The following is an 8,924-nucleotide window of genomic DNA, read 5'->3' as shown; positions in this document are numbered from 1 at the left end:
ATCCCTTCCCTTTAAAATAGTGTAGGAGCACCAGGGTGGTTCAGTTGGTTAAGCATCTGACTCTTGATCTCAGCTAGGGTAGTAGTCTCAGGGTTCATGAGTTCGAGCCCCACATCGGGCTCTGCACTGACAGTGTGGAGCCTGCTTGGGATTCTCTCTCTCTCTCTCTCTCTCTCTCTCTCTGCCCCTCCCCCACTCATGCTGTCTGTCTGCCCCTCTCTCTCTCAAAATAAATTTTAAAATAGTGGCTTAAATGCAACCTGGGATGGAGGCTCTTACAGAATGATCTTGAGGTTTCATACTTTTCTCTTCTTGCCTGTGCAGGTGTACAACTCCCTCCCCAGGGCAGGGGAGGCACAATCTCAGATCTGATAGGTAAAAGCTGGGAAATTTGGGCATTTTCTTTACTTTAGCTTTCTCATCCCTACTGCAGGAATAACGAGAGTTGACACATGAAATGGTTGCAAAGGTTAAACGAGTCAATACATTCAATGCTCTCAGAACAGTGCCAGGCACCCAGTAGCCCTGAATAAACATTAGCTGTCATATTGGTTCTCCTTGACCTTCTGAGTGGATTTCTTCTTTTAGCCATTGTCAGTTTCTCCTTGCTATTTTTTTAGTCATTACTGTAGAATGAGATAATATTTTGAAATGTTTTTGTGAAGTGTAAGGGCTTGGTGTTAGCATTAATCTCTAGATTTTCCCCTAGGAACAGGAACATGCTGACCAGGGACCGTAGAGACCCACACAGACCTGGGCCCCGCTTTATCTGCGTCGCTTTATCTCTTAGTCCTTGCAGGCCTGCCTGAACAATTCCACTGCTGCTCACTCAGTCTGACTTTGCTTCCAGTAAACCACACCTGCCCAAATCCCAAACCCATCTTTAGCTCCCCCTGACTGATCTTTCAGAGCACTTTCTGGCTGCTTCCCTGATTTCTGGATGTTACTTTTTCTTTTTAGGTAGCAAACTCAGGAGCCAATGTTTTATTAAATGATAAACTATCTCAGAAGCATGCTCTCACTTTTTATTTAACCTTGTACTGTTCCGCAAAAGAACACACATAAATAAAATGAGAACTAGAAAGACATAAAATTGCAATTGTCACAGATAATATAATTATCTCTTTAGAAATAAAGAGACATTTATATATCTCTTTATATTTATATATATATTATATATATATTTATATATATATTTTATATATATTTATATATATTATATATATATTTATATATTTTTTATATATATATTTATATATATTTTTATATATATTGTTATATATTTATATTTTTTACATATATATTTATATATATTTATATATTTATATATATTTATATATATAAGTATATTTATATATACTTTGTGATATATATAAAGTAATCTACAAAATATAATTCATGAAAATTTAGAGATAGCTGGATATGAGATCAACTGCATGAATATATACCAGCAAAAAACGTAGAGATACAAAAGATAAATAATCAGAATACTATTTGTGGAATTATTGGTAGGCCAAAGCAACAACAGAATTAAGGGCCCAGAATCAGACCCACATGCATTATTTTTTAATGGATGTTTCCTCTCTTTCTTGTATATCTTTTTTTTTCCCCCAGGTGAACTGTAACATCATTGGAAATAATACTTATTTCTTCTAAGTCACCTAACACAGAAAGACTAATTTTTTGCAAATCTTATTTTTGTTTGTTGTTTTTAGTATCAACTTTATCTTTGGCAGGATATATGTAGATATAAATACCGGTGAGGTCAGGAAATTAGCGGTGGAGGACTTTCCCAAAAATTAGAGAGATGATAGTGCAAACAATAGGAATAAACCCAGACAATGTGAATCTCATATATCATCTGACCTGTGGAGTGAAGCTACTATACCTTTTTAATGCCGATTTCACTTGCTACTGTGATAAGTCTGTGTTGTGTCCCAAGAAGCTGCTATGTTCTCTGGTCCCTCATGTCCCTACCACCTCTTGAGCCCTAAACATCATGCCCTACCTGGGAATACTCTTCAAAAGAGCTGAGGGCATTTTGGAAAATACAAACCTGTATGAAGAAGAAAATAAGATGTCAATAACCTTACTTGTTTTTATCCTGCTTGTGAATATTCCCAATGTAATTATACGTTACATGGTACCACGCTTTTACATAGCCATATAAGTCATCATGTTCTTCTAAAGTATGGAAGTTCTACTCAATAGGTTATCATACGTTCATCATTTCCCTTTTATTCAATACTTGGGGTTTTTCTGTCTTTCCTATTACATAGAATGCTAGGAAACATAAGACTTTATACATGCATATTCGTCAAAATTTCAACATTTCGTCAACACACATTCTAAGAAATACAATTACTGGGTGCAAGGTATGAGTATTTGTACTCAGACACTTGATAAATATTGTTTTTTTCCAGATTGCCTTCAGAAGAGGCCACAGAGCTTTTCTTACCACAATATGCTAGTCACACTTTTCAGATCATTAAGTATTTTCTTAAGTGTATTTTTATTTATTTTGAGAGAGAGAGAACAAGTGGGGGAAGGGCAGAGAGAGAGAGAGACAGAATCCCAAGCAGGCTCTGCACTGACAGCTCGATGCAGGAATCAAACTCATGAACCATGAGATCATGACTTGAGCTGAAACGAAGAGTCAGACGCTTAACTGACTGAGCCACCCAGGTGCCCCTCATTAAGTATTTTTTAATTGTTTCTAAATTGATAGTTGAAAATGAGAAAAGAGGCGCCTGGGTGGCTCAGTCGGTTGAGCGACCGACTTCAGCTCAGGTCGTGATCTCACAGTCCGTGAGTTCAAGCGCCACATCAGGCTCTGTGCTGACAGCTCAGAACCTGGAGCCTGCTTCCGATTCTGTGTCTCCCTCTCTCTCTGCCCCTCCTCTGCTCATGCTCTGTCTCTCTCTCTGTCTCAAAAATAAATAAAAAAACATTAAAAACAATTTGAACGAAAATGAGAAAAGTTTATTGAAAATAGAATTACCATATGATCCGGGACTTCCGCTGCTGGATATTTACCCAAAGAAAATGATAATACTAATTCAAAAAGATACGCGCGCTGTTATGTTTATTGCAGCATTATTTACAACAGGCAAGAAGTAGAAACAGGCCAAGTGTCCACCGGTAGATGAATGGATAAGGAAGAGGTGGTGCGTATCTACAATGGAATATGACTCAGGCATAAAAAAGAATGAGATCTTGCCCTTTGCAGCGACATGGATGGACCTAGAAGGAATAAAGTGGAGTGAAATAAGTCACAGACAAATGCCACATGATCTCACTCATATATGGAGTCTAAGAAACAAAACAAAGAAAAAGGGAGACAAAAAACAGTCTTTTTTAAAAAATTTTTTTTAAAATATTTATTTTTGAGAAAGAGAGAGAGAGAGGGAGGCAGTTTTCTGCCTCTAGAGGCAGTCTTAGTGCCTCTGCCTGAAATCCCCAGTGTGTCGTCTTACCAGATTCACCATTTCTGCATTGCCCTGTTTCCTACCTACCCAACTTCCAAAACTCCCTTATTATGGAGACCCTGTTCTCAGGGCTCAATATTTACTGCTTTGTAGAAAAGGAAGATAAGGGTGGTGTATGTCTATGGGTTTATGTTGCTAGGTTGGGGGTACACAGGAGCATGAAGAAAATACTCTCACCCCAAAATGTAGAACTGGAAATGAGAAGGGCCACTGCATAATGCTTCTTGTTCCTAAGAGTTGAAACAGGATTTGAATACAGGCCTGTTCGACCACAGCATTCAAGCTCCATACAGCAGACACTGCTTCCAGAAGCTGATCCATTTTCATAAAAGAGGAAGAACCAAACACATCTCTGTCCCCTTTATACTACCAGACACACAAAAGAGAAAGACGTGCTTAGCCCTCAAAGATGCAAATATCTACATATAAATAACACAACTTGCGTGGTAAATTCTAGAGTAGAAATAAGGTAAAGGATTATATTTAAAAAAAATTTTTTTAATGCTTATTTATTTTTGACAGAGAGAGAGAGAGAGACAGAACATGAGCGGGGGAGGGGCAGAGAGAGAGGGAGACACAGAATCTGAGGCAGGCTCCAGGCTCTGAGCTGTCAGAGCCCGATGCGGGGCTCGAACTCACGGACCATGAGATCATGACCCGAGCCGAAGTCGGATGTTCAACCGACTGAGCCACCCAGGCGCCCCAAGGATTGTATTTTTCATGCAATTATTAGACAATCCACGCTCACACTATAATAAACTATAATCAGCTAGAAAGAGTATTCGGGGTAAGTAAGAGCTGCAGTACATTAGGTGTGGTCTGATTCATGCCGAGACAGCAAGAGTATCACTCCCTTTGGTCTGGACACTGCAGCCCTGTTAATTCAGCCCCAGATCAAATTCTGCTCTTGGCAGTCCCAACACACTGGTGACTCATGCTGGGCTGGCAGGCAGCTGAAATTGCTAATCCCTCACACACGTGCGTCTCCCCCATCCTGGCCTGGTGGGTTGCTTCTCAGAGCCTGAATGCTGCATTTTCATATTCCCTAAAACCATCTCATTCACAAGGACGGAAATCTCACACGCTGCATAACCATCGCGACAAAGGGAAGAAACAAGCCGAAACTGTCATTAATCTGCCCTGTGAGGCTAAGTAAGAGACTAAGTAAATCAGAAAAAGATGCAAAAAATTAGGGAATTCTCCAGTTTCCCTCCAACCTCGGATGTCTAATAAATCAACAGTTTTCTTCTGTCCTCCTCCTGAATAAAAATAAAATTCTCTGTTGCCATATTTTGTCTGCAAAGAGCCCCGTTAAGGACCTTTGGGGAATTCTTAAACACAAGGGAGAGAGGTACCGTAGGCCCTCTAGGCAGGTCACCTACCCCACCTCAAATGTAATTCTAAATGTCCACGTGGCCCCTAAGAAAGATGCCCTCTTCTTTCAAAATGACTGGGCCACACTAAGGGGTAACCAACCTTTCCTGCGCATCTGCTATATTTATCTAGGTTTAGGTACTTTCTTCAAATATGCTATTTATTTCGTTGTCATGACAACCTTGTGAGTTATATATGACTCGCTCTGTTTTATAGTGGCAGAGCTAGAGGTACAGGGAGAATAAAGATATTGTCCCAGGTTGCACAGAAAGTGAATAAAGGAACTAGGATATGACCATCAAATTGTCTGAATTTAAGGCTTAGTCTATTCAACAAACTATATAGATATCCCTTGCCAATACATAGAAAGCAGCCAACTCCCAGAGAAAGGCTCCAGGGTGGAAAAAGTGAAAAGACACTTAATGCGAAGGGTAGATAAATGAGGTAGTGTGCTTACTTTGGTCTTGGTTTCTAGAGCAATGCCAAACTCATGATAGATACTCAGTAAATCACTGAAAATTAATAAATAGCCAGGAAATAGTCAGGTATTTTCAATTTTGCTTATCAAACAATACCTTGCAACTAATTAGCAGAAATCTATCAAGTTTTTACCATATGTTCAATGCCTCACGGGGTATCATGGGTATGTGGTGATCTAAGACAATCTGATTTGAGTGAAGTCCAATATGCATGATCAATATTCCCCAATTTAATCAAGTAGCAAAAGGTATAATACTTGATTGTTTACGCTACAAGCATTTACAAAGAGTACTCGAAAGGATTTGGGGATGGCATCAGGCCGCTCACACGATATGGTGCTCACATGATGTGAGCCTTGAAGGAGAGATAGAAGATTAGTGCATTTCACGAAAGGAAAGCATTGTGAGGAAGGGAGGCGTAGGTACAGAATGTTTGGGGAAAAGGAGAAACAGAGACATAGGAGTGATAGGAAGCGACGGTAAGTTAAGGCAATGTTACCTGTTGTAATAAACAGGAATGTATAATGCATTGGAGGATCTTACTGGAAGCTTTTTAGACCAGATCCAGAAGTGGCACTCGACACATTTCCACTCACATTCCATTGACCGGAACTCGAATACGCGATCTTACTGAGCAGCAAGGCAGAGTGAAGAGTGTTGTCTATCTGTGCAAGTACAAAGAGGAGAAAGTGGTTTTGGTGAATAGCCAGTCTCCGCAAAGAAATGGAACTAATTTGGCAAAAAAACAAAAACAACAACACATAGAACTCAAGGTTGAGCCCTGATCTCTTTATGCTCGAGTTTTCTCAATTGTAAAATGCCGCTAAAACCCTCGATAGAATACTCGTAGAGTTGTTTTTTAAAGGCGCACAATGAGGGGCACCTGCGTGGCTCAGTCAGTTGAGCAGCCCACCAACTCTTGATTTCGGCTCAGGTCACAATCCCAGGGTCATGGGATCAAGCCCCGTGTCAGGCTCCACACTGAGCATGGAGTCTGCTTGAGATTCTCTCTCTCTCTCTCTTTCTCTCTCTCTCTCTCTCTCTCTCTCTCTCTCTCTCTCTCTCTCTCTCTCTGTGTGTGTGTCTCTTTGCCCCTCTCCTCTGCTTGTACTCTCTCTCTCAAATTAAAAAAAAAAAAAGTAAGTTGATATTGTATCAACTTAAAAAAAAAGAAGATGGAGAATACAGTAATTCATTCAAGGATCAATGTAACAGGAGTTTCAGCTGGGAAAAATAGGAAATTATCCCTTTAAGACGACTTCCCCTGAATCCAAGAATTTGCCAGCCACATGTTAGTGACTAGTTAAATATTTATTGGCTTGATGAATAGGGCCTTATTTTCTTAGTATCCAGAAACTGTATATCAAGGTCTTATAGAGAAAAGAGAATTTTGTGAGTGACGATGGAAGACAAAAGGAAAGAAGGATGAGAGACAGAAAAAAACAGGAAGAGGAACTATACAAGGATCAGAGAATGCTACCTTGCTTTATGCCTGTATGTAGTTTTTGTATATATTAAAGTATTTAATAATGGTAACTAATTAGGAGGGATGTGTTATTATATTCATTTTGCAGAAAAAGAAACAGAAGTCCATAAAAACTGTCAGTGAACAAGTTTGCATTGTTAATAATTGGCCAAACTAGACTGAATCTTAATCAAATTCCAAATCGATGTTTTTTGAAGTAGTGATCCTCACTATTGCTATTAATTGGCAAGGTAGAGAAAAGATTAAAGAAATAATCTTTAAAAAAAATTTTTTAAGTAAGCTCTAGGTCCAACGTGGGGCTTGAAGTCATGACCCCAAGATCAAGAGTCGCATGCTCTACCAACTGAACCAGCCAGGCTCCTGGAAGGAATAATCTTAAAAAAAAAAAAAAAATCTCTTTGGCAAAATCAGACTCAAAATCCCAGAGCTTGAAGGGCCATTAGAGGCCAGCTAGACAAATGTCTTATTCTACAGATGAGAAAGTTGAACGCAAGGGAGGAGCTGTGTCTTGCCAAGTGTCAGAGACCTTTAATGGCGGAGCCAGACCTAGAAAACACAGGTCCCCTGATTTATGGTCCACTACAAAAGTTTCAACTTTTGGGTTGGGGTTGGGGTGGGAAATTGTGTTTTTTTTTTTTTTTAAGTTTTTTTGTTTACTTTTGAGAGAGAGAGAGAGAGAGTGGGGGGAGGGGCAGAGAGAGAGGAAAAGAGAAAGAATCCTAAGCAGGCCCTGCACTGTCAGCACAGAGCCTGATGCAGGGCTTGAACTCATGAACTTCGAGATCATGACCTGAGTCGAGATCAAGAGTCTCATGCTTAACTGACTGAGCCACCCAGGTGCTCTAGGGAATTGTTTTTTTAAAGCAGCATGTGGTGCTGTCAAGTCACACACTATGCATGGCAACGTACATCTAAAAATGTCCCCAGAATTATGTTTCCCCCTGTGGGTGTTTGTGGCAGAAATATACACCAAAGTAGAGCTGAATCAGTGAGTAGTGTCTGAACTAGGTTTTACTCAGTCGGGGGCACTAAGTATGCTCATATTACAAGAAGTGTCAGTTGTAGAAGATGTTCAGGATTCTTTTCTTTTTTTTTTAATGTTTATTTTTGACAGAGAGAGCATGTGTGTGCAAGCAAGCGGGGGAGGGGCAGAGAGAGAGAGGGAGACACAGAATCTGAAGCAGGCTCCAGACTCTGAGCTGTCATCACAGAGCCTGACGTGGGCCTCAAACTCACGAACCGTGAGATCATGACCTGAGCTGAAGTCAGATGCTCAACCGACTGAGCCACCCAGGCGCCCCTAAGATGTTCAGGATTCTTAGGTGAGTTCCAGAAGTGATTGCCTGGCATAGAGGAAGGGAACCTGAGCTGAAAGTTCACAGATCTCACACTTTTTTTTAAGTTGATTTATTTATTTTGAGAAAGAGACAGTATGAGCAGGGGAGGGGCAGAGAGAGAGAGAGAGAGAGAGAATCCCAAGCAGGCTCTGTGCTGCCAGCTGCAGAGCCTGATGTGGGTCTCGAACCCACGAACCATGAGATAATGACCTGAGTGGAAACCGAGAGTCAGTCGCTTAACTGAGCCACCCAGGCACCCCAAACACCTGACTCCTTATACCTGAGTGCTCCTGGCTACCTCTGTGACCTTAGTCCTCACTTCCCTTATTTCAGTAGCTTGTTATATCTTATCTCTTTCACAACAATTGCATAAGCTGAGTACCTCACATTTTCAGAAACCAAAGCTCTGAGAGGTTGTCTTGATGAATGTCATACAGGGTAGAGACTAGGTTGCAGGGTTCTTGACTATCAGCTTTATACAAAACACTATGCCAGTAGTACTAAGTGTAGTCCCCATCAGCATCATCCAAGATTATGTTAGAAATGTCAATTATTGGCATCTCCCAGACTTCCTGAATCAGAATATTTGGGGCTGGAGCCTGGAATCTGTTTTAACAAGCCCCCTACGTAATTCTGATTTGAGAAACACAGTGCCATTGTGATGTGGCATGGACATTGCCACGTGTTAAACACTGTAGAGAAGAGAACCCAAGAGGTAAGCTAGACTGAGAGGTACAGGTCAGGAAAAATAGGTGCTAAA

This window comes from Puma concolor, chromosome F2, assembly GCF_028749965.1.
Source record: "Puma concolor isolate L17-30 chromosome F2, mPumCon1.1.hap2, whole genome shotgun sequence".
Taxonomy (NCBI): Eukaryota; Metazoa; Chordata; class Mammalia; order Carnivora; family Felidae; genus Puma; species Puma concolor.
Note: the sequence above shows the minus strand (reverse complement) of the source record.